Raw genomic sequence first — 23,871 nt, forward strand, 5'->3', positions numbered from 1 at the left:
CACTCTGGGATCAGATAAAAGATCCGGAACTCAGTAATCCTGACAGTGATGAATAACATGGAGATGTATCAGACTTGTGTCCTGTGTACAGACAATCTTCCTTGGTGTAACCACATACAACTGATTATAAATCCATTCCTAGGTTTGTGTGGTTTGAACATGTAGCTACTCATAGCTATAACTTTTATTTTGTAGAATATTTAACTATTTTTAAGTGTTCATTGTAAACCCAAACACAAAAGCATTTCTGGTATCTTTCAGTCAAAGAAATACTGGGCTGGAAAAAGAAGGCAGTAATGTGTTATCTTTTAAATAGAGTGCATTGTATAAGCTTAGTGTTCATTTTCTGAGCAAAAGAAAGAACGAGCATAAATTTGAAATTGTGAGGATCATGTTGTTGATACATATGGATGTAACTATTATAAAAGACCTTATTCTAATGCCAGTACCTGATAAGAACAGCAAGAGATGTATGACCAGTGTGGGCTGCTGCCACTGACTCACTGTGTAATGACAGGCAAATTACTTGGTTTTCTGCATCTTGTTCTATTCCTTTATAAATGAGAAATGGTTTCCCAGTAAAACTCTGAGATCATTGGATAAAAGGAGATATTTTTTGTACGCCTACTGAGTATATAAATTTGAAGATAGAAAGTGCAGCAAATACCAGGTTCTGTGCAGGTCTGTGCAGTACAGACACAGTAGGGTGAGTCTTGCTGCTCATTATGGATTGTATTAAGCCACGTTGTACTTTTGAAGACCTCTTAATGCACAAACAAAACTAGGGGTTTAGGTCAGATTCAGCACCTCAGGGCGTATTCTGTTCAGTTTCTTTTTGTCGTTAAGTACAGCTTCAATAAAACTTCTCTGCTGTCTGCATGGGTAACTACCATTCCATTTTCTGTGATATGCCAGACGTGGCACTGCCTTCAGACGAAACAGTGCAGGGAGCCCTTTAGAGTAGCTCACTGTCAATCTCCATCACCTCTGTCATGTTATGTCTTTGGCTGCAATTTCATTTTGGCTGCCTTCATTTTCATAATGTTTTGGGGAACTTGACCTTTTCAGAATTGTCTGCATTAACACTATAGTCTTAATCCTTCCCCTGGCACCTCCTGAAACAAAATACAAATTAGTGATTCAGACACCACAAAACAAATCACATGCCACTTGTTTCTTCCCAATGATTCTTCATTGGCATTGTTTGCTGTATTGTATGCAAGTCCTTGTGTGTTCTGTGGTGAAAGGGCCTAAATAAGGCAGGAAATTTTAAGGGAGGTCTGTAGCAGATAAGTAGGGAAATGATGCAACAGTTTCAGGTATATATATAAAAGATTATTTGGATCAACATAAAAAGAAAGGCATTATTTCAGCACTGACATATGGAAATTAACAGGTTTGATGTGTGCTTTGTTTTTTTAATAAAGTTGTACTTTTATTGTGATAGCCCATAGGTACCTATGGAAAAAGTGGGAAATATGTGAAATTTCTGGTCTCCAGAGCTGTTTTTGCACCTTCATCTCCTTCCAATCTGTTTGTCATCATTCTTAATTACTTTTTAATTTGCTCACTTTCTTAGCTATTTTTCATCACATGAAATGCTTCCTTTAGCTTCATAATTTTAAAAAAATCCTGTAGATGATTCTAGTTATCACCCCATTTTATCTGGTTGTGTTCTGCCCCAGATTCAGGAAATGCACAGTCAAAAGCTTCAGTTTTGAGTTTATCTTCACATTTTCCCCACCTTTTCAACATTTTCCACCCTTTTGTTCTTATCTTGAAAAGGCATTTAACTAAATGGAGGAGTGAATGATATAAACTTGGCTGGATGCTCATACCATTACTCTTTGCCTTGTTTGACCATGAAGGAAGCCTTCCTCTCCTCATGGCCACCTGCTGCCCTCCTTGTGCTGCTGTAGTGCTTCTGCCACTGCACAGTGAGTCAGATTGGGGAATTGCTCTGACTGAAGAATAATTTTGCCAGAATTGTGTTGCTTCTTATTTCCCCACTCTGGTTTACCATATGGCTGTACAAATGGCTATGTCAGCAGTAGGGAGAGGATGATGCAAGGCTGGAAGCAAGAGGCCAGACTCAGGAGTGGGTCAGGGATGCTGTGTTACCTAACACTGCCAGGTTATGTCAAAATAAAAAGAGTTTGTCAGAGTAAAGTCTAGTTGTCGGTGATACTGTCGCATCCTACTTCTAGAATTCCTGATCTCTGCTGCTTTTTTCCTTAACCTCTCCCCCTTAATGTTTGACATATTTTCCAAAGCTCCTTGTTTATCTCTTTCTTAGAGTAAGTGATCAATAACTGCATCAATAGAAAGCCTCCATTTCTTAGTGTGCACAGAAGGAGGAGCCTGTTGCCCTCAGTATAGGTTGAAAACCTCCTATTTGAATAATTTGTGTGGACATCATGAGTTAAACCTGTACTGTCATTTGTTCATACCCATAAAATAATTACAGTGAGGTTTAGACTGGCAAGCTGTTTGAGTTAGATATGTATAAGTTAAAAAATTTATTTAAATCAGTAATTGTCCACATCAGTACAGTATGGTACCTGCTTATTGTGAAATTTGAAAAACTTTAGCCATTGTGGTAGAATCATTGGTAACAAAAAAAATGTAATGCAACCTAACCTGCTTTCATAGTGTCTTTCCATCAGTGACTGGATATCTTGACAGCAAAATATTTCATGTCCCTGAAATTAATCACAAGATGCTCTTGGCAAACCAATGCAGTAAATAATCCCTTCCTTTTCCTAAGTCTACAGAGATGCACTTGATGACTTTGCAGTCAAGTTATTAACAAGCAGCATGAAAGTGTTTGGTGTTTTTTCTTGTTTCTATGTTTGTTGGGGGATGTTAGTTTTACTCTACAGATATTAAACTGATGCTGAAATGATAAAATGTACATCTGAACATAAGTTACCTGCAAATATGATAATTTTCCTGAACTGAGGTTAAAGTGCAGGAAAAATATGAATTCCCCTCTAAATGCAATTCTGCATGCTCCCATGTAAATAGACTTGTTCCAAACCTGTAAGTAATGGTGTGGCTACAAGTGTTGAAGTCTCAAAACGTCTCAGCTGATGTAAGAGTAGAATATCTTTTTGTTTTTCCCAAAAAGTTAATGTATATTATGTTCCTTCTATTCTAGTACTTGTTTGGAAAACAATAACAGAAAAAGTGGCATTGTTTAATAGAGTGATGCACACCATGGAGACAATTTCTGCAGCTCGGTGTGTACAACTTTCCAGAAAGGAGTGATATTAGTTAACCTCTGGTCAGTCATATGATCTGTAGTCCATTGTCTTGTCCATGCCTTCTTTCTGGCTATCATAATCTCAGTTATTGGCTTTGTAAATTTCCATTTGTTTCTATACAAACGAATTAATGTTTGGTTCTTTCAAAGACTGAGTAAAACAAGAATCTGAGCTTAATGCACCAAAACAGACATGAGCTCACTCAGGCTACGCACGATCATTCAGTATTGGGTTTTTTTAGTAAATAGGTCATTTTCCCAAGTTTAATACCAGGAATGGATGCATGTGATGAAAGTGAACCACCAAATTCCAGTGTCTTGAAGTATAATCCCAAATTGGAAATAGAAAGCAAACTGTCTGTGGCACATAAGGTGTAAATAAATATGACGTTTTGTGGGTTCCTCTCTAGCTCTTATCCCAAAATATCCTCTGGCCTTGTTATGTGCACACTTGGGGATCTGATGCTCAGATCATCAGGCTGGCAGCACTCCTGGGAGCTCTTCCCATCACCTCCCTCCTGTTCTCAGTAGTTGTGTAATGTCTTTTTAGCCTGTATCATTCTGCATTGCTCTTGCCTGCTGATAACATAGATCCTACTGCCTGCTCTTTTCCACAAGCCCTTGAACCCTGTTCTTTTTTCCCAGCTGAAAGGAAGGCATGATCTTCATTCAGGAGTTGCTCTCAGATTTCTCAGGTAATACATTCCTGGATCTGCTGCCAGTGGAGACAATGGTTATGTTCTCTTTACCTTAACATTACTGACAAATTTTCAGCTATTTGTCTCCTGTTGCCTTGTCTGGATTTCATATAGCTCCCATAGATGTTGTGGTTTTGTGTTTTTATCGGTAATTGTTCTGAAAACAGCAGTTAAGTAATAGCTCTCTGATCATCTCTAACTCTGATATAGTTACTCTGGAAAGCAATTTTTTATTCACTTAAACTCTCAATCATATTCAATAGAAAATGGAAAGAAACTTCTTAGTGAAGCCAACAAAACAGGAAAACAAGCTAACTACAACAGTGAATTTTAGATAAATGTTCAAACACCTACAATTTTAACACTTTTCTCATCCCTTGTGGTTGAGACTAAAAATTCACCAGTCCATGGAACTGCAAGATGAGATGTAAGAACCAGATTTGTAGTGGTATTAAAACTTGCCATGTAATGGTGGCATGGCTGCTCCTACTCCAGCTTACCAGCATCTTCCTATATCATTTTTCAGAGGAGTATTACAGTCATCTTACAAAGTGGCTTAATAGAATATATAGAGGCAAAAATATCAGTGGCCAGTCGTAGATTTTTTTTTTTAGTTATTTTGCCATAGTGACCACCATGTGACAGAGATGTCCAGGTAGTGTAGCCTCTCTATCTGTTAAAAAACAAAGCCTACCACAAAGTATGCATAAGCTGTAGGTTTGGGTGTATGTGTTCTTGAGTTACTTATTTTGGATTTCTTGAGAGCTAGATGAGATTTTTCTGCACTTTCATGAGCTCTGTCAGCACTTGTTCAGTCTAGTTGGCACCTTTTCATTTCTCTCTGTTTTTTTCAGCAGATTTTCTTACAGAAAGGCGGATGATCTAAGACTGTGAAGAAATTCTAATTTGTGTTTCTCTTTATATACTTCCAGAGGACAGATGGACACGTCTGTTATTTAATAATGCTTATGTTACATCCTTCATGAGGAATCAGAATAGCTTGTAGCAGTCTGCCTGCTTGTCAGTAGCAGACAGAAGCTTCTTGCTGATTTTGTGTTAAATAACAGGGATTTCTGCTCTCTGGGCTCTAGGTTTCAGAATTTGAGAACAGAAAATTCTCAGATGGGCATTGTAGATTGTTCATACTCTTAGCTGCTGAGAAGCTCCCTCAGATATTTTTGGGTGACCTGGTAAATAGGCATGCTGTGCTGGTTCTTGGAGGGTGGGAGGTACTTTTCATAAGGATAATGTGGTGATGGTATTAAGCTCTTTACCATTGCCTCTCTCTGTGATGTACATAACATCATGCTCATCATTCTTAACAAGTTGCCAGAGCACCCTGACACCAGTTTCTGCATCTGGAAAGGACAAACCTTGATACATTTGTCTCCTGAATAGTCAGAACTGAAGAACTCTTCAGATACTATTCAGCTTGAGACACCCTGCCATCGAGTAATGCTGAAGGAGTCACTGTGCATGGCACTGGCCACCACTGTTCCATGGGTGGTGCATGTTCCTGGGAGCCTCAGTTCAGTAATTGTGTGATCCATCTGGAGCTGCATCAGTTCTTCCTTGCTTTCACAGACTCCAGCTTTGGACCCACTAAGACTGACTTTGGAGGAGAGGACCTGTTACAGCAGTGGACAGAGCCAAAACTTGGCAAACCTTTACTGGACTGTAAAGGGGCTCATTCATCTGTTGGTTTTTACTCTCTTTGCAACTTCCTGGAGCTACCAAAACATTTCCAGTCATGGGTCATCAGGATCTGCTTCCTGTGATCTAGGGAGCAAATTGTGTCTTGTCATGTCTTTCCACAGAAGGTATTAACAATTTCATGGTACATTGTCATTGGTGCTAGTGTGCTGACAGTTCTGAGACTCTTGAATTCTCCTGTCATCCCATTTCAACAACTGCATGGTTGTACCTAGGTGACTACTCCATACGTGTTTATCCATGGCAACAGACACTTGCTCAAGTGTACTTGTTCTGTAGTCAGTTCTGCTGATGCTGCTGGTGGTGGTGGCTGGAGTTCAGAAGGATTGATTCAATCTGGACTTTGTCAGAGACAGAGTGCTCTGCATAATCATAATGCAAATGTGGTGGCTTCAGATGTCATTTTTTATTCTGTTTAAAAATGTTGTTTCTATGTCTGTTCCCAGCTTTAACCTGTAATGGGAAAAGAATACTTTCCTTTTTGTGGGTTGAAGATTTTTGCTTTTTCATAATATGGCAAACTTGTTCATCTCTGTCACTGATCCACTGATTGTGTCAGAGAAGATGTAACTGGGAAAACTGAACTAAGAAGCCAGTGGTTTTGGTTTGGTGCTCTGCACTTGGTGAGCCTTGCTATTCTGGGCTGTCCTGTACATCTTTGTGAAGAGGAAGCTTGTTGCTAACTGAGTTTACAAATGCAGTTTTGAAAGTACTGGATCTCCTAAGGTCCCGATTTAAAGTACTTGTTGCAGTGAAAGGCCCGAGTCCCCAGAAGAACTGACTCTGATCTCTGATGCTCTGATGAGTCTGTCTTGCTGTTAAGAGAGAAAGTGACTGTGTCTCACTGGTGAGTGTGGTGGCTATGGCTAGTGTCTTTATTTTTGGAAAATACCTCTTCTGAGCATTTCTGGGAGCATGGGGAAGAGCTTTGTGTCCTCAGATAAGCATAGTGCCACTGTTCAGAGAGACCTTTGCTGCAGACCAACATTCCTGCTGCTTCCACCTGTGGCTCCTGCAGCTGTTTCTAGGGAACCTGGGCTGTGCTGCAGAGCTGCCAGCAGGGAAAAGTGCACGTGAATAGACTTGGGAAATAGCAGAAACGTGTTGCTTGGTTTTCTTTGTTAATGTGCACGTTCCATATCCTGCCATATGTCACTCTTGTGTAGCCTTTTAATTCTGGGATGCTATAGTGTAAAGAGTTTGGGGAAGCTGAGTTTAATTACAAAAGAGTGCCTAAAGAGGCAGGTGTGAGAAAGCCATTTTGGCCTGACTGCAGGGGCACATGAATGAACAGAGTTCTTAAACACAGTGCCCAAGAGGAGCAGTGCAGATGTGCTGACTCAGCTTGTTGCCTTTTAATGCCATCTTCATTTGTATGTTGGTAGACTGCTCCTTCTCAGTGCACTTTGTAAAATAGTTTCACTGTAAAGATAGGTGAGTGTTATCTCTTGTCAATCTGAGTGTCTCTTCACACTTAGAATCTTGGAATTGTTTAGGTTGGAAAGATCTCTAAAGATCAAGTCCAATGGTTAGATACCTAAGTCCAGCTTGATAGATAAAAAGCTTTGTTTTTAGGTATCAGAAAACTTAGCAATGTACTCATGTCACCATCAGTGTGTTTGTGCATGTTGAGAATAAATGTGTACTTAATCAGTTTTCCTTCTGGGTCTTCTGTTTTGAAAGTCTTTTTGTTTTGAAGGAGGTTGTCCCTAAGCATTACAAGCTTGACTTAATTTTGTTGGTGAAAATGATAGAAAAATAAACCATAGATTTAAGTAAAAATGTATGTATGTAGGAGACTGCTAGGGTGAAATAACTTTACTGCATGTTCTTCATGGATTTTTGTAATGGTTTGGAAATCTTTCTGTACTGCATGTTAAAATGTGTGAAATTTAATAGCCTTTTAATGATTTTTGGTAATGCTACCTATTTGATTAGGTTGCCATTTATCCCTTCCATTCATAACCACATGGAAAGCATCTCAGGAGAATGCATCAGACATCTGTGCTGTAACTCTGACTTTAGATGTACCTGGCAGCTCTGTATTAACCTTGGGAGTGGACTTGGGCATGGCTCTTGTCTCTTGGCTGCAGTTTTTCTTACTGCCTTCAGGCAGAACTTGTTTGATTTTCTGTGCATTTGGGGACATTCTTGTGATTTCTGTTGTTGTTCCATCTTCTGTACCCACCCCAAAGGAAGAGGGCATTGACTAAGCCAGAGGAAATTTGAAATGTGATTAGAGAAATGGACAAAATGTAGGAAAGGATTTGAGTGAGGAAGGAAACTGAACAGTTAGAAGGGGACTGTTAGAGCTTTGAGAAGGAAAGAACATACATGGAAGAGATCTGGAGTATTTGCAGTAAGTGAATGGTAGAGAACTGATGGTTTGCATCATGAATTATTACTTCTGTGGTTTCAGCATGGCTACCTCATCAACCTGTGAATGTGACCCATGTTTGTACCTGCCTATCCAGGGAAAACAACAGGAGCAAGAGCCAGGCTATTTTAAGATTAATTAATATATTGTTTAAATTGCTAGTAATGTCCAATGACTTTTAAAGTACCCCATTGAAATGTCCAAAAATCTTAACTTAACAGTTTATGTTTTATGTTCAGCTTAACAGTATGCTATCTCCATTGTCCATTGTTATCTGTTATTTCTGTCAGGAATCACAACATACTTGCTAAGACAAAAAATCTTGCTTTTCATGTCAAATATTTATAGAAGAATGATTCTCCCAAGGGACACCTTGTGTCATTATAAAACAAGAAAGTATATTGGAAAAAATTGTATTTTTTATATTATCAACTTAGTAGGCTGGTTTTTGATCATAATGGTATTCATAAAAATATCTCAAATATTCATTGTTGTAACTTGTTTTCATTTCTGTGCAAGTCTGTGTTGATACCTTTGAGCTTTTTATTGTGACTTAACAAACTCTGGATGTAAGCTGGAATTGTAGTGGGAAATGTTAGAACTGCACTTCCCTTTATATAAAACGAAAATGTCTTGAGAAAGCTCTTTTAGAGCTTTTGGAAAACTAAGCCAGAATTTTGTCAGAACTTGCTCCATTCATTATTTTTGATGTTTGCTTATTGAATTGCTCTTGCAGGTAAGATTTCTCATTTTTTCAAGGTAGCACTAGTGGTGAATAATCACCCCTGATCTAGCGCTGACATTTCCTATAAGGACTGCTGGTAATCTGGGGCTGGCCCAGGCTGACCCCGGGTTGAATTGAAGATGTTCCTTCCTTTGACCATCAACAGCCTCTGCACTGGTGTTATTCAGAGGGCAGCACTGGACAGTCATTTGTGCTCTGTACTTTGAGAGGTGGAGGCTTTTTTCCCTTTTTCTCCCACAGTAGCTTCTGTTCCCTTTTAGAAAGGAGAAATGAATCTGTCTCAATGTTGACTACTTGGCAGTTAAGCAGGAAAAAAAGTGTTTAATGGTGGATTTAAAGGAAAGGTATTTAAGGAAGTGGTGATTGTACTTGCTGGCAGCTTCCCTCCCACTGCTTTTATCGACAACAGCTAAAAATCTTTATTCTCACCTTTACCAAAAGGATAAGAAGTTGGGAAACTTGGATGCATTCTGCAAATCTTTTTCTCTGTAGGGACACTTACATTTATAATTTCTGTAAAGAGTTTTGAGGTTTTTTGGCTCTGCAGGCTTGTAGGAATTTCAGAGTTCATTTGTCAGAGATTTGTATCTTCACAAAGCAGTTCACACTGCAAGTATGGGTCATGGAGATCCTTGAGAACTGTAATGCTGGGCAGAAACTTGCCTACTGATGTAGGTCCACTGCTGTGTTTGGCTTTACCATAATTACACCCGAGGATGTAGTTGTGTCCTAGATTTAAGGACTGCAGCCCAGTTTCTGTGCTTAGTTCTGACCAAGGAGTTACTGCCATCTTTCATAGTGATTTATCATCAGCACGTCTACATAAAGCTCGTATGAATTACCAAATGTTGAAGGTCTACTATCATAAAAGTATATTGACTTGTGTAACTGAGATGCTTCTCAAGTAGCTTTGGAGTCAGGATGTTGCCCCGTGTATAAAAATAACAAATATGATACCAGGGTGAGTTTTACACTCTGACAGTTTCTTATGCTGTCATTGCCAACCGTAGATCGGCTGCTTGAAGTGTGTTCCTTGCAGGCTTTTGGAAATTGTGGGATGTTTGTTTTTCCTTGCAGATTTACATTACCTTTTTACTTGGACTATGAAATTCCTTTCTGGTATTTATAGTGTGCCCACTTTGCTGCAGACAGGCTTACTAAGCCTTGCTTTGGGTCTCTGCTGTGAGGGTTTTATAGGCTACCACGTGCTTCCAGTCGTTGTTACGAATTTGAAACAGAGAGAGACATGCAACATAATCACACGTTCTTAGGAACTTTGTCAGTGGAATGAAAGGAGAACTGAGAGCACTCGGTTCAGATCTGTCATTCAGAGCTGCTGCCTTGCATAGCCCCTGCCTCAGCAGGGCTGGGAGTTGAGCACTTGCCTGAGGCAGCAGAGAACTCACTGCAGGGAGAATGGGACAGCCCTGCAAAGTTCTGGTTTCTGACAGCCTGGGGACTAGAACTGCTTCTGTCGTCTTACAATCTCTCTTACCTGCAATATAGTGGAAGAGACTATCCAAATGAGTTTTTTGCTAAGCATTTTGTAAAGCTGCTCTGTGTTGAAAGGTGAATTAGCTTGCATACAAGGCTTCTAAATCAAGTTTACAACTTCAGTCCTTTGATTTAAAAAAAGAGTGCTATGTTCTTAGTTTTATTATAGTGGGAAAAGATTGTTGAAGACTAAAACATGGCAATCTCTCCTGTATACAGCTGAACAGTAAAGTTCATTTTTGACAGTAATTTTCTGTGCAAGTACTACGATTCTCAGGCATAGAAAGCTAAATTAATCACTGGATTAAGACTTCTTCTGAGAGTAACTATTGTGCTTGGATTACTTTATTCTGAAGAAGTAGATGTCAGTTGTAGGCACTATAGTATAAAAGTTCATTTGTGTTACACTTACTCAGAGTTTAGTGACTAGATATATAATCTTCCCTGACAGCATGATTTTCTTGGGATTAGGCTTTATTGAGAAGAAAAAAAAAAATTGGTCAGGTCTTTCATACCACAAGTTGGAGAAAATTTGAAGTGGTGACGTGGACTTCTGTATTGGGCTATGGTTACAATCAAGTTGGCATTTAGAACTGTTCTAGGGGAAAAATCAAAACCCAAACTTGCCCCCAGCCTCTTGGCAGAGACATAACTGTGTGCTCTCAGCTGCAGCACAGTGAAAAGGCTCGAGGTGAGGATTTGAACCATACTGCAGTTTTAGTGACAGAAAACATGTTTCTACAGGGTCCTTCCAGACCTCTGGTTGTCTTACAAGGAAGAATAAGAGGTAATGTGAGTCATCAGTGCCAATGAGCCCTCCCCACACTGGTTTGTGGCAGGAGGTGTGTGCTTGTGTCCTAGCAGGGAATCAATTTGGCCAGATGAAAGGAAGGTCCTGGGAGCAGCAGAGAAGTAAATGCAATTGAAAGCCCTGTGACATGCAGGTGAATAAAGTGCATTCAGGGTTTTGTTCTTGCTTAGAGTTGGTAAATGCGTGAGAGAAAGCATAAATAGCAGTGTGATGAAATAGTAGCATGACATGAAGCCTATAAATAGCCTTTTATAATTTTGTACTACTTTCTCCTTTTAATAGCTTTTTGCTCTTTAACTTCAGCACACACAAACTCTGCATGTGTGGGTTCAGTTGCCCTTATTGGTAATGTTTTATTCCACTGGAGTTGTGATGTTTCTTTTATTGCTTTGTTTTCAGTTGAATAACTGGTTTGTACCATGGTTATGCGCTGTTTTCTCAGCGGATGTGAAACTTGATACTGAACTGAGTCAATATCATAAACAAGCATTAAAGCCTCAGTGTCTTCCTGAACATGAATGCATTAGAGGAGATGGTAGAAGTTGTTTTCCTTCTAAAAATAAACTCAGTAAATAATAGAATAATTCACTTCAATTAATCTCAGACCAACCAAATTGAAAGTTTCTTGCTGGTTCTGAATGGCAGCTGATTGTAGAAGTTTCCAGCTCCAAGCAAAATGGTCAGGTAATTTTTCTCAGTGGGTATTTTATTAAATTCAAATACACTAGATGGCTTTTTCTTTATAGAACATGTATACTCTATACCTGGAAAGTGATTTGCTAATATGCTAGTAAAAGAAATCTAACTTCTAATGAAAGGTTTGAGGTTGAGTAGATGAGAGGTATAATGCAGAAATATATATATATATACATATATATATATATATATATATATATATATATATATATATGCAGTCAGTGAATTTTGTTTGTCAGTGAATTTTAGTTTCACTGGGGTATCATGGTGTCTTCAGTCTGGAGCTATAGTGCATTATAAACATTGTGTTTTTAGCTCTTCCTCCTTTTTCAATTGTATACTTTCAGCTTTGTGCCTTTACTTTTTGGATTTAGGAATGTAGGGATTTCTGCTCCCCCCACAGTACATTCATAGTTAGCCATGACAGGGTTATGTTGCTTTTCACACCATTAATAGCATCTGCTATTTTTGTAAAGTTAATTTTGTGAAAACTGTCAAGTATTACTGTGTAATTCTATAAAGAACAAAAGCTAAAAGGAAGAAAAGAGCCATATTCAGAAACAAAAAAATTAAACTTTAAGGGGGTTTTTGAAGTTTGGTTTGATGAACTCTGATAAGAATTACAAACTTTTATGTAATTTTGGATCTTGTCTTTCCTTTTGCATTATTCCCTTTTTTTTTTTACAGATGTTTCTGTAAATTTGTCAATTTATTTTCAAGAGAAGGAATACATCCCAAAATGAAAAGTGTTTTTAGATACTCTTAGAAATATGCATGAAGATCATTTATCTTCTTACTTATGTCCAAACTTGAGTGTAGTTTAACAATTTTCAAACCTCTGAATGCATGAAGATGAGTGCAGGGGGCCTGCAGTCTGCCCTTAATGTGTAAGGGTGTCATAACCCCTGACAAGGGTGAGCCTGTTGAGGTCAGTATGCCACAATTTTGGGAAACCTTTGATTTGGCTCAGAGCTTCACTTTGTAAGAAGTACAGATACAATTGTTACAAAATGGATTTTTACAATTCAAAATCTGTGGAGTATAGACATCTTTAAGATACTTTGCTAAAGAAACTAAACACACAAAAATGTGATTTTATATTTCCTGTTCAAAATTCCATTGCATGTGAATGATTATAAGATTTGATTGCTTGAACATCATATGCATGATATTTTCATTGTCAGATTCATTCAGGCAATTTTGAATTTCTAATCTTGATCTGGCTTGAAAATGGAAATTATTTCCTCTTAAGAAAGTCTTTGAAAAGAGGTGGAAGTCAGAAGAAAACTTAAACTGAGGTGAAGTTTTGAAATGTAGTAAATAAATAAATAAAAGGAGGCCTTGCAATTTGGGATGATGTAAAATAGCATGGTTCTTTTGCAGCTGTGCAGGTGCCCCAGCTAAAGTGATCCTGCCTCGTGTGGGGAGCTCCTTGTTCCAGTCCCTGGTTTGCTCTGGGGTCTCTCCAGTGCTCATCCCACAGCCAACCAAAGGTGCCCTGCTGCCCTTGACAGCCAGGGCGCTGTGAGGGGCTGAGTGCAGGGCAGGGTGGCTGCAAGCCAGGGCCATGGGTGGACTGGAGGTCACTTTCCTGGGCAGCCCTGCCAGAAGACATCCCTTGGTTTGGGTTCTGCTGGAGGAAGAAGTGGAGTTGACAAGCGTTTTCCAGGCAGGTAGCCAGACAGGCATTATTTCAATGTTTCCTGCAGAAAATCGGTGGGCTTTGGCAAAACTGAAAATTTCCACGTGAAAATTTCTATTTCATGGAAATGGTGTTTCTGATTTAAAGCTAATCTTGATGGAAAGTGTCCAATTGGTTACACTGAGCCATAGAATTAGCATCGGCTGTGTTTAAATCTATTGAAGATAATTTGGCTTAGGTTTAGCAACTCTGAACAAAATATACACAGACAACTTTTCCTCCCCCTGTCTAATACCTCAGTTTTAGTGCCAGCCAAAATTCAACTTGAAGCTGGCTATGAGTAGAATACAAGCTTTTTCTGAGTTTTGCCAGCTTGTTTTCAGTTCAGACTGCCTTTAACTTGAAAGGCTTCACAACCCAGGTGCCACAGCTGGACCTACAGCTGCTGGTTCCACTGGCTGCTCTGGACTTGTGGGTCCTTCAGCGTGCAGCAGTATTGATCTGTGGGTGCTCAAGTGCCTCATGGCAAGCCCACAGACTTTCTCCATAATATATTTTCTGTCAGTGCTGTTTTCAGATAATTGTGGTTGAGGCTTGTACCACATACAGGATACAGTGGGACTTGGTGTTCATTTACAGTTGCACCAATTTAGAATGTGTAATTTTGCATCATTTGGTGTTTTACCTGTCTTATCTGCTTAATTGTGTACAACTGTTGAGGACCATCAGTTGCTATTTGCATGTAACTTTTCTCTTTTTGAATTCTTAAATTGTGTTAAAAACCCCTCTTATTCGTTGATAGAAAAGCTGAAATCAAAACCTAATTTTCACTTGCTATATTTCCTCGATTCAGGCTGTGTAGTTGGGTTGTTACTCAAATTTAGAGCTGTTAATAATTAGTGTCATGAAAGGACTGTACTTGGTTATTCTAGCTACAGGCAGTTGTGCATTGTCATTAAAAGCTCAAAAATGTAAAAGTCTCCTTTTATATATTGAGGAGCTTTAGTTTTCTACTAGGTCTGTGGAGAAATGTAAAGTCTTTAATAGGTAGAGAATTTTTTAAAAAGTCATATTGCAAAGGGGAATCAAATTTAATTAAGCTTTGAAACCTTTGAGGAAAACTGTAGGAAGAAATTTGGATTTGGGGGGTTTTGAGGTGGGGGTCTATATTCTCCCTCCCCTTAAGCAAGACGTTAAATACTAAGTTCTTATCACCTGGTGCTTCTGAACTTACTCTGATTTCAGCCCTTTTTTCTTTTGATAGGTAATATTTAGGCTTCCTGATCTTAGATTTAAATCAGAGCCAGATTTCCCTTTAATGAAAGATCTATTTAAATCTATTTAACCTAGTTTAGGAACACGTTTTAAAAAGTACTGGGGATTTATTTTGAGAAGTCTCTGTCAAGATATTTTAGTAATGTTTCGTTATAGTCTTCATTTACTACATCTTATTATAGCTTTGAGTCATAAAAGCAAGAATAAGAGATCCAGCTCCAGGAATGGGAAGAGATGGATGTAGTGATCATCTGTGTGAGCGTCATGGATTACCATTTGTAATGCTACTTTCAAACAAGGGCAGGTTATGGATAGAATCTAGTTTAAAATAATGGAGGTGGAACTCACTTGGAAAACTTTTCTATTTATTCCTAGTAATCTTTAACATGATAAACACCTCCAAATATCATGAACTGAGAGCTGCATGCTGGCAAACAGGGAGGTTTTATGTCTTATAAATGCATTTGCATATTTGTTTAATTTAGAAAATTTTTTAAATATAGGAGAATAGTTGAAATCACCATTTCCTGATATTTAAACACTGCTCCTCTTCCTGTTCTTGTTTTTCCTGGCAGACAAATCCTTTACTGACTGCTTCAGCTATCTGCCTTTCCCACAGGGTTTGATTGACTTTTTAAAAAATAAAGTTAGATTTAATCTTGTCCCCTGCTGGCTTTGCTGTTTCCATCCTCAGTGGCTCGTTGGGAGTGTGGGTTGCTCTGCCGTGGTGTCTGTGTGTGTTTGCTGCCTCCCTGAAGTGGCCACAGCTGTGCCTCGGGGCCTCTTCCCTCTCTGTGGCCTTACTGCCTCACGGGCTGGCCCTGCTGGAGCTGCTGCTTGCCATCAACTTGTGTTTTCATGTAACAGGCCTTACATGATACCAGTATTGTTACATAAAGGCATTTCTAGCCTCAGCTGCCTTCTCTCTGTTTCTTCACACCAAGGTATGTATGGCTCCCTAAGCCATTCTGTAAAGCAGTCACACTGTGATCAGGTGATTCCTGAAGATCAGCTATAGGCCATTGCTTAATAGGGGGATAGATGTGCTCTTTTTTCTGGTCCTTAAGGTGTGTAGGGTGTATTGCATATTACAAAGAAATTTTCTGTGGTTTTGCTCAAAGTAATCTCTGAAACCTCATGTGAGGTTCTTCACACATCTTGTTCACATTTATGTGTGACTTGTTCTGTAAAACCTCCCTAACCCCTGAAAAGCACCTAGAAATGAAAAGTCTCCAGGTCAGAACCAAAAGAGCTGCACAAATTCATGTGATGTTTCCACTCTGATTGTGGCTTCAGTGTGTCACCTGCAGGACAGATGGGTTTGTGTTGCTTGTGAATAACCACAGGTGCTCCCTGTGAAGCTTTGCCTAAAGGCATGTGCACTCCAGGCATTTTTCTTATATTGTGTGAAAGGTCTTGTCTCTTCTGCAGCATTGTAATCATCAGGGCAGTGAGTACTGAGCCATGAGCTGGCAGGAGTAGCTGGAAGGAGGCTTTCTGTTGTCTTTGCATTTGTTCACACTCTGGCCTGTAAAATTGATGCAGTGGAAAAGGAGATGGGGGCCCTGATGAAGCAGGAAGGGCTGGGGGGAAAGGTCTGACTGTTTTAATCGTAGCTTTTTCTTGGTTCCAGACTTTTAGTCTATTGGTTGAGTTTCTTCAGCCTCTCTGACAATCCAAAGCTGTAATGTATTTGGACAGGTGTTCACTAAGACTAAATTTGAAGCTTAAAAATGGGTTTGAACCATATTGAGCTGTTTGGAATGTATAAGTCTATTTGCCTGTTTTATTTTTCTACTTCTTTTTTCTTTGCTAAAGAAATTTTAATCTTCTCAGGCTGTTATCTCATCTAGAGTCCTGGATAGTGAGGATGGAAAGGTTATTGTCTGCATGTGAAACATGACTGAGCACAGAAAGTGCTCAAATAAGTTCAAAAGTTCAAAATAATGGTCAGTGTTGATGGCGTGGTTTCTAAGAACTCTTTTATTTATTAATATTGCTCCTAAACTGCCAGTAGGTGTTGTAATCTCTAACTAATGGATTTTATCTTGCTGTTATGTGTTTCCTGCAATGTTGCATGCAGGAGCAAAGCAGATACCAGTCTTCTGTACTCTCCTGCTTCCAACTCAAACCAGAGAAAGGGATCAGCTGAATTTGAGAGGCTTTTTTGTGAGTGTGGCGCATGCAGATCAAGCATAATGAGTATTGACATTTAATTAGATAGGAGTGTCATTTATAATAGGCTTCTCTGTTAGCTGTGCCCTTCTTCTTGGGGGCAGGGAGGAGCAAGGGAGGGAGTTGTCAAATTGTCCAAATAGTTTATTTCTCAGAGAAAACAGTAGCGTGCTACAGTACTGTCTCACTAATTTGCTGTGTTCTGGTGTACAGCCTCCAGCTGTCTCTAACAGATCCTGTGTAGAGTGATTGAACACTCATTAATTATTATTTTTATGTTAGAAAGTATGAAAATCTGGGTGTGACAGAGCAAGGTATTTCATCTTTAACCTTTGTCTCTATCAGTAATTATGTGATTATAACAGTGAGCATCTTGCTGAAATCACACAGCAATTGTTCAAATTTGAAATTTCATTCCAGAGAAGTAGATAAAAAGCATTATTCAAGGAGGTATTGAGTAATTTTTTTACTGAGAATGCTTATTAATTTAGGCATCAAGACTGCACTGAGATCCACAGCCAACCCTATGAAACCCTCATGTTCATGAGGTGCATTAACACTCTTAGAAATTTATCTGAGTAAGTGACTAGAATATTAAATCAGTTCTCTGCTATTGGCTCATGTATAGGAGAAGCTGATGGTGGAGGAGAGGGGCTAAATTCAACTTCTTTTCTCTCAGCTGTTGAAGTTTTGGCCCAATATTTTCAGAAACTGTCATATAAACTAAGAACTAATGCTTTTTTTGTTGGATTTGGCTCTTATGACTGAGGATGTGGGAAAGGAGGATGTAAGAGTTGCTTATGCATTTAAATGCAGGTGAGATAATGGATGTTCTGAGGAGAACGTGGTATGTTTCTCTTGGTGACTTTGAGAAGTGAAGTAGGACTTTCCTTTACTGTTCTATACTTCTGGCATCCATGAGGGATTTGCTCAAGCAGCTCAGTGTCTGCAGATAGCAGAGATCTTGGAGGAATGTGTAGAAGCAGCTGCAGATGAGCTCAACTTGTGTGCTGTTTTTGCACAGGAAGGGTGGAGACTGCTCAGTGCCAGGCTGTAAGGGAGGATGCAGGAATGCCTGACCCAGGAGCAGGAGAGTTTGGAGTTGGCAGCTGCCAGCCCGTGCAGGTACCAGGCTAAAGAGCACGATCTGGTTACCCACCAGTGGAGAGAAGTACTGGGGGTTTGGGGAGCTTGAGCTCCATAGCTCCCAAAGGCATTTCTTGTATCCAGTGCCCTTCCCAGGACTGTTTGGGAACTCAGTAGCACTGAAGGACCAGTGGCTGTAGTTACTTTGTATGGTCAGAGTAATAGCTGGTCAACAGTAAAGATGTGATATCCCTCTTTTTCAGTGAAGCTTTAGGAAAAGTTTAATAAGTGGCCATATGATAACTTTTCAGAATTATATTATCTTCCTTATGTAGAATGAATGTGGTCAATTTATATATAACTGATATTAAATAAACTTGAAATAAAACAAAAGGATTTGATAGAGCCTGGGATCATTAAGGATGCTGTTGCCTGGCCAGAAGTCTTGCTGGAATCCTTGCACCTGTGACTGCAAAGTGAAATAAGTCGGTGTTTACATAGCAACTTTAATGATACTTTCCATTATTTGGTCAGCATAAAGCAGGAAGGAATCACAGAATCTTAGACTATCCTGAGCTGGGAAGGACCCACAAGGATCATCAAGTCCAACTCTCATTGGAACAATTTCAGGATTGTAGTGCATGGGTCGAGTCACTTAAATGAAAATGCATTTCTCCTCTGCTTTCATTTATAAGCAATGTCCTGAAGCTGTGTACTGCATCAGAATTGCTGAAAGCTTTCAAAACAAATTTTTTAAAGACAAAAAACAAGACAAGAACAATTTCTTTTGATTTAATGTGGAATTCCCTCAGAAAATGCATGACCAGCTAATGTTTAGCATTTTCAAACTAGTTTGGATTGAAACATTTAATGTAGTGTCACTAATGTGTTTTCAGTAAACCTCTGTGAAGATGGGCTCTAGGTGTATCTCAGTGTTTGTCTGAATTGCAGTATGTTGTATTATTCTGTTAAAACCTTCATAGTTGTCTTTGTACATTTAAAAGGGTGGTTTTTTGTTATATATATGTAATTAAGTTGTCTGGATAATTTTAGTAACAATGGGGTCTGCATTTTATTTAATATATTCAAGCTGCATCATGTTTAAGGACATGGGTCTTCTATGAGTCTGACCTACTTTCCTACTTCTTGTAGGAAACTGATGTACTGTGTTAGACCCAAATGAGCAGGTGGGCCACAGTGCAAATCTGTGCCTTCTGGGTTGCTAAAATACAGACTCCTAAACAAATGGAAGTCTGACAATGCGTGAGCTTCTTTAGCTGCTTTAGATGAGCCATGAAAAATGAAATTTCTCATGTCCTTGCATGCACATGTGCATACAGTAATGTGTTAAGGGTGGTTGTTTTTCTCTGCATTACATCAAGAGTTCTTTTAAAGAAAGTTCACATCAAGTCAGCAAATTGGCTGCACTCTTGGATAAATTAAATTTCAGTTAATTACCTGCTTAACCAACTGCTTATTTATTAAGCTGCTTAAAATCAGTCAGTTTATTGTATGCCCAAGCAAATTGTCATTATACTGTATACATTTACATAAAAGAATAAAGGAGGCCGAAAATTCACTTGTGAAGCTTCTGTGTGCTCTTTAGTGCCCTAACCAAGCCAGTATTGCAGGAATGTTCTGCCCTTTGATAGGGAACACTCCCTGGAATTGCTTCACCACTTGAAACCTGAGCTCAGGCAGGAAATGTACAACTTACTCCCTCCACAGACCTGAGAGGTAAGAGGAGTTACTTTGCACGAGTTCTGTCCTTCTCCAGTTGCTGTAGCAGCATGTTCTTTAGACTGTTAATTCACATAAATATTACATGCTTACCAGAAGATGCTGAAAAATTATAAGCAGAAAATCTTCATCATATGCAAAGATTAAGTCTGGTTTAAATAATCCACTTGCATGTATAAAAATATTTTAGCATTAAGTGCCGTGGCACTGCCCACAACATGGATATGCCCACACAGTAGTACCTTGCTGAAGTTAACCTGCTGTTTAAGCCAGATGTTCTCAAACTGGTTTTTTGGTTAAATCTCAGCTTTTGTTTTTACTCCTATTTCTTTTGAGGATGCAGATTTTACTTTGGAGCTTAAAGCAATCCTCTCTTCCTTACTAACATTATCTATAATATTTTTATTGCAGAAGTATGCAATGAGTGTAGCTGAATTTCCATCAGATTTTCTCATTTTATATATCAATATTTGTTAGGAAATCAGCTGTAATTTGTAACCTTACAAGCAAGAGCTAGCCATCTCACTATTAGTAATTTTCAAAATATATAGCAAGAATGGCAATATATGTTTGGGAGACATAATACTGTCTGTGTTCTTGGTGTATGTATTTCTGAAAGAAAGAAGTCACAAAGATGATATGGGTACAGTTGGGGCCAATTATGTTGTAAAACAATTGTGTCAGTAAAACCAGTAATTGCAGGGTCTGTCTGTGCTTAACAACCACGTCCTTTTTGTTAAGTGTACATGTGCTGATAGAGGTTTAAATATGGGTTGTGTGCACATGATTGGCCACAGAGCAGTTCTGTGTAATAACCCTGACAGGTCTTAGAAGGAGGAGTATTTTTGTAAGTGCATGTGATGGTGAAGGTGTTTTAACATATTCCCTACATTCTTCCATAGTTTCTTTGCTGACATATAGGGAAAGATTAACTTGGAATGTGGATAAGAGAAAACAGTCAGTCTCTTGTCACCTTCCTCTCTATTAGTTTCATGGCTATTTATTTTGATTTTGTAGGTGTATTTCGGGATTTGAGTCATTCTACTTGTAAAACTGTGCTCTATAGTTGCAAAAACCTCTCAGTTTCATGCAAGAAACTTGTCTGCTATGAGATGTTGGTTCCAGCTACTGTGTATTTTGTATGGGACATAGAATGTAATGTTTTATTGCATAATCTGAAAGTACAAACCAAAATTTCATAAATCCATGAAGAAAATGTTCATGAATGACTGATGTCCAGCATGGTGGTGCTATGAGCTTCATACCAGGAAGATGCTAAACTCCAGACTGGAACAGCGTGAGAGGTGTGTGTGTCCTGTTTGTTGCCTTAAAGAGAGTGGAGAAGGCATTGCCCTTCCAGTCTGCAAGCTACATCACCTGTTGTTCTGGCCCAGTATAGCTGCTCCTATTTCCATAGCCAACTCATAATACAGTGCCTCTTTCTGGAATTTGATAATTGCATTTATGTACATTGAGAAAAATCCTGTTGTTGTCTGTAACTGTGCAATATTTTTTTGTTTGGCTGGAGCAAATATGATCTATGTTACAGCAAGAACATTGATAGATCTGCAGGTTGGGTCTGTTGAAGGGACAGAGTGAATGGTTTCATGGTGTTAAGGATTTTGAGGGTCACTAAGGGATGATTTCTCTTTGCTCACTCTTTTGGATTTGTTGCTGTGTCTGAAACCCAGTTTTCTGTCTAGTTTAAGGCAATGAGGAAGGAAAAGGTATGGCTGCTTTTGTCTTGATCAGCAGATATGACAAAAATAGAGGAAAGAACAGGAGAAAAGATGAGACTTACCTTTTTCTTCTCTTAAAACATGATGGTTTTAAGATTGTTTTCTAGTTTTAAACAAGTCCTTTTTTCCCCTCTGCTGCAAAACTATGCTTTGTTGAGTTAGACTCTCCCAGCTTACTACCAAATGCATTTGTGAGGACTGCAGGACTTGAATTTGAAAGCTGAACAGTCCTTTGTGCACTAGTGTTTGTATTTGTGGAAAAGCACTCTGAAGATGACACTCACTGTTTCTTGGTGTATTTGTAACTTTTTCAAATCCTTGTATATTACACTTATCAAGGAGTTGTTTCTGTGGTATAAAGAAACTGGTTTTAATCAAATTGTGTGCTTTCCTGAAACCTTCTTAGTTTCAGCTCAGCAGCAGATACTGTCCTAACATTTTGGCTGTAGTTACCAGTTGTGTAGCTGCACTGATAATGCCAACCTTTATGCCATTATGACTAGTAAGGCTTGTAGATTGTGTCTGTGTGGCAGAACACTGTTTGTGAAATGTTACATGGTTGGCTTGGATCACTGATATGGAGGTTCAATTCCTATTTGGTGTTTAAAGGTTTTCTCCTGCTTTTTATTATTGAGGTCTGGAGAAGGTAGAGCAGAAGCAGCCTTTCATTGAGGAGTTGTCAGATGGACTTTGTTTTTAGGGTTTACTTGAGAGTTTTAATGTTTTGACACAATTTTTCATAAATTTTTAATTAAGACATAGTCATAAATTTAGCAGCTGGTGGCTTTATCTGGTGTCTGTATCATTCAGTTTGTCTTGTTGGTTTAGCAAAACAAAAATAAACTTGCTGTAGTTCTACATGAATACAGCATTTCAGTTTTGAAGCCAGTGACTGAGTAGCCAAAATAAAAAAGCTGTCTGGTGAGGAAGCAAGGTACTAGTTAATCTGAAAATGCTGAGTAAGTCAGAACAAGCATTTTGCAAGGATGGATGACCATCAAGCAGATTTTTGTATGTCTCAGGTGTGTGGTCATACTTTAAGAGCTGAAGATGTGATCTAGAAAAGCAAAATACCTCAGGGCAGTTGCTGAGGAGATTGTCTGCAGGCAGTGGGAAGATGATTGAACCGCCAAGTCCCCGCTTGGTTCTTGGTATTCCACTTTCCCATGAGAGCCTATCTGAGTTACCAACTATTTAGGAGGCATTGATTTTTCATTTCTTACCCCTCCCTCTTCATTTATGTATATTGGAGCACAGATACCTCTTATGATCCATGTAAGCTCTCTAGTCACTGCTGGAATGTTTGCTGTCCTCTGCTGAATTGTCCCTTTTTGTTTTTTTTTTTGTCATCATATGCTCCTGCCCCCCTCCATAAATGTGAAGTTAATATGTAGATGTGTTTGAAGGCTCCATAATCTTATGCAAGATCAGGAAAATCAATCACTTTATATTCAGTTTTGAATGTACCTGTGTTCTTTTGCTACTCTTAGGGTATTTTAATTTTATGTCTCAATATATTCTCTACTTAAGTTATGAAACTTTCTGTTTGCTTACGCCCTTGTCAAAGGATGTAGAAATAGTTTGCTGAGTGTGTAATTAGGTGAATCACAGGCTCTGATCCTGTGAGGCACTTGAGAAAGTAGCTGGTATCATTGGATAGAGCTGATAGCTTCAGGTGGGCCCATAAGGACTTTGCTGGGCTGGGGCTGGATGATAATCACAAGAATCTTAGATTAGAAAAGTGGATTCTATTGCATTCTATTTATTGGCTCTCAGCACAGGGCATACACTTGTGATGGTCATGGTTGCTTCTGAGAGGATGAGAATTGTTTGTACTCCCAAACTAAATGTGTAAATCCAATCAAATTGACATAGACAGAAGATTCAGTAGTTTGACAAACATTAAACTATTCATGTTGTAATTTAAAAAAAGGGGGGGGGGGAAGAAACGATGGTAATGTTTTTGTTACCACTGTACATTCTCATATTTTGTGATTTTACAGTGAATGCACAGGCCTTGCATAATAATGCATCAAAGTCTGTTTTGTTTGCTGTTTTCTTTCTCTCCATAAAGCTTTTCATGTAAGCATTTTTTGCTGTTTTGCACTGAAATTAGTTACTTAATTGCATCTAATATCAGGAAGCTAGTAGCCATAATGCCTAGCAATTACAAAGCTTTGTGAATTGAAAAGGCTGTTGTGAATCTTTGAAAACAAACAAAAATCCCAACGAGAAAACAGCAAACCCACAAAACAACCTTAAAATAGAGAGGGTGTGGACAATGGGCAGAAAGTAAAGGACTGAGTATTTTGGTATAAGGTTGTGTTGTAACATGTAAGGCATTGCTTTCTTATTGGCTACTGTGAATTTTGTATTCACTTTTCTTCTGTCTGTAATGGACTTTTTAAATAATGG

General features: G+C 38.8%; 1 protein-coding gene across 3 annotated transcripts in view; it reads left to right on the forward strand.

Moving 5' to 3' along the window:
• PTPN4 (protein tyrosine phosphatase non-receptor type 4) overlaps nucleotides 1–23,871 on the forward strand; it is a 109,341-nt gene that overhangs the window by 14,378 nt on the left and 71,092 nt on the right. The window lies entirely within an intron of this gene.

The sequence above is a fragment of the Ammospiza nelsoni genome, chromosome 7 (genome assembly GCF_027579445.1).
Source record: "Ammospiza nelsoni isolate bAmmNel1 chromosome 7, bAmmNel1.pri, whole genome shotgun sequence".
Lineage (NCBI taxonomy): Eukaryota > Metazoa > Chordata > Aves > Passeriformes > Passerellidae > Ammospiza > Ammospiza nelsoni.